This window comes from Muntiacus reevesi, chromosome 5 (genome assembly GCF_963930625.1).
Source record: "Muntiacus reevesi chromosome 5, mMunRee1.1, whole genome shotgun sequence".
Classification (NCBI taxonomy): domain Eukaryota; kingdom Metazoa; phylum Chordata; class Mammalia; order Artiodactyla; family Cervidae; genus Muntiacus; species Muntiacus reevesi.
The window spans coordinates 119,696,998-119,699,926 of NC_089253.1; the positions used below are offsets into that span (position 1 = coordinate 119,696,998).

The 2,929-nt window shown below is 44.7% G+C and overlaps 1 non-coding gene across 1 annotated transcript; it reads left to right on the plus strand.

Moving 5' to 3' along the window:
* The first annotated feature begins 1,885 nt into the window (after nucleotides 1–1,885).
* LOC136170148 (small nucleolar RNA SNORA48) lies at nucleotides 1,886–2,020 on the plus strand. The gene has a single exon (XR_010663590.1). It is a non-coding gene; the product is annotated as a small nucleolar RNA SNORA48 (small nucleolar RNA).
* The last annotated feature ends 909 nt before the right edge of the window (nucleotides 2,021–2,929 follow it).

Consider the following 2,929-nt stretch of genomic DNA (forward strand, 5'->3'; position numbering starts at 1 on the left):
AATGACCAAACTACAGGAAGAGAAAGTGTAGGGCCTCTTTTTTTCCATCATCTTGCTCACCCACCACGGCACACTTCTGCTTCTCCTGGGACTGGATGTGTGCGTTTCACTCTGGAGGAAATTATTAGGGAGGCACACTTGGCTGCAGATCTAAGCCATGTTCTCTAGTAAAATTTACCAATAAAGTTTATATTTTTATATCCATCTGTTTGACAACTGTGTCTTATTTCTCAATTGATTCTGAATTCAATTGGGGAATAAAGGGGGTGTTGTTTATTGGTTTTCACAAAATCCAACATGACACAGGTTATTGTACTGCAGAAAGATGCATAAAGCATAGAATTAATATGCAGTAGGGAGGGATTTATTTTATGTGGGGTGTGTGTGTGCATGTGTGTATGGCACACATGTGTGCACATGCATATGAAGGGAGGGTGTGCCAGGAAAGATCTATAGAAGGGGGGATGTGTCACTATCCAAAGGATGATTGGAAAAAGGAAAGACAAGAAGGCTGCATGTACAGAGAACTGAGAAGGTGAGAAAGAGCATATGTAAATAAACCAGAAAGGGTAAAAGTGATGTGCAAATATTCATTAGGAGTATTAGTATCATTTTGTCAACCTTGTATTAAAGGGCCCAATTTCACAGGATAGCATTTCTCAGCTCTCTCCCTGTCAGAGTTGACGATGCCCTAGTAAACAGAGAAATGCTCCATCAGAACTGTCCCTGTGCTGACTGCAATGACGCTGCAGAATCCTTAGGGACGTTGCTTCACCGCAACCACTCCGAAGCTTGAGTTTGGGTCTCACTGTGCCGCTGTCAGGGCACACTGCATGGGACTCCAGTTTCCCCATGTAGAAAAGGAGCAGTGATATCATCTCTAAGCCTTCCTCCAGCCCTGACCTTCATGGAGCTCTTATCCTTTCACATTGTTTTGTTTTGTTTCAGTCAATTCTTTCTTGACCTTTCCAGCTCTCAGCAGAGCTCTCCATTCTCAAGGTCTGTATAGATTAATTATCAATATTTCAGATCTTACTTTGCCAACTCGTGGATACACATCCCTGTAGAACACCACTTGACTCTTATTTCCCCACTCCTTTATTATCCACAGAGGAGAGTGTATTAAATTTGTAGGGAGGAAAAAATATTGGGCTGAGCCAGTGTTTGGTTTTAAAATCAAATACAATTCTTGAAGCCCTTCTCCTTCCCTTAAGGACTCCCATTACCCAGTAGTCATACTTACAGACGCATAAAAAAGGTTAATGCCAAGATCGTCTCTATCCTGAAAGCAGGGCAAGTGTGGAAATGTTTGTTCCTCCAGGGCAGAGTTTCTCAACCTTGGCACTACTGACATTTGGGCTAGATGATTTTTTGGGGGGATGAGGTCGGGGTAGCCTGTGTCCACTCGGATGTTTAACGGCATTGACTGTCCCTACTAACTGGAGGCCAGTTTCACTCCCTCCCAGTCATGATGATTAAAAATGCATCCAGGCACTGCCCAATGTCCTTTGAGGGTCAAAAGTGCTCTTTGAGAGTCTAAGAGGTTACGCTTCCCCTAGCTGAGATGACTGAATTGATCATAAGGATGCGCGCACATCTTTAGAGAATGCACTTCTTTGTTGATGTTATTCATTCCTGTATTCATTCAACAAACTAAGTTGCTACCAGCAATGTTTGCTATACGTCTTGGCTATTGAAACTGTCATTCTTTGGATCTGTTTTAAGCCTGACAGTGCTGGTTTTCTCTTGGCCACAGTAGCCCCTGCTATTCATCACCATAGGTGTATAGTGTGTGGGCTCAGTCCAACGCTTTTGCGACCCCGTGGACTATAGTCTGCCAGGCTCCCCTGTCCATAGAATTTTCCAGGCAAGCATATTGGGTTGTTGTCCCTGACCTGGGTAGAATGGCACCTGGTTGATGATGCCTGTCTCATGTCAGTGAGGGACAAAGCAACTCCTTGTTTATCGCAGCTTGGCTTTTGCTCTGTGCCCATGCCTGGTTCATGCCCTAGACACATGGACTAAAAAAAAAAAAAAAAAGAAAGAAAACTGGATTGCCCTTTCCTACTCCAGGGGATCTTCCTGACCTAGGAATCAAACGCTTGTCTCCTACATTAGCAGGTGGATTCTTTGCAACCTTAGGGCTTGCTCATTTCCAGCTCTGTGCTTCCAGACTTGTCACTCATTCACATGAAATCATCTGCAACAGCGAAAACACCAAGGGTCCGAAGGTAAGGCCTTGAACTCTAGTTCTGGTTCTGCCAGCAATGGAACAGCAGGAATATGTGTGAATGTCATACCCTGGTCTGTAAAATGGGAAGGACAGGTGGCACTCTCCTGCTTACTCATCCGGTTGATTGAGGGAAAAATAAGACAAGGCAGAGGAAATGATCTGAAAACTAGAAAGCACTGTACAAGAGAGAAAGATTGTTGTTATCATGATCATTATCTATAAAACAAGAGAGTATTAACAAGAACTGCTTGTCAAGCAGAGAGAGAGCCAGCTGAGGGAAACAATTACCACCTAGATTGGGACAGGATAAGGAGTTAGAGGAGAAAGGCATAGTCCTTTGCTGATTTGGGGGCAACTAAGCTCACTTTGTCTTCCTAGGTAGCTCAGCAGTAAAGAATCTGCCTGCAATGGAGATGTAGGTTTGGTCCCTGGAGAAAGAAATGGCAGCCCACTCCAGTATTCTTGCCTGGGAAATCCCAAGAACAGAGGAGCCTGGGGGCTACAGTCTATAGGGTCACAAAGAGACACTACTCAAGCAACTGAGCACGTGTGCAAGCTCACTTCCTCCGGGAGCAGGAGCCTAAAGATAAGAAGCCCGGTGCGGCTGTGAATGGGGCTTCCCTGGGCTCCAGAGCAGGACTGCTTAACGGGGCCTGGGTCCAGATTTCTAAGTACAGTTCTTTTATACAGAGGAAA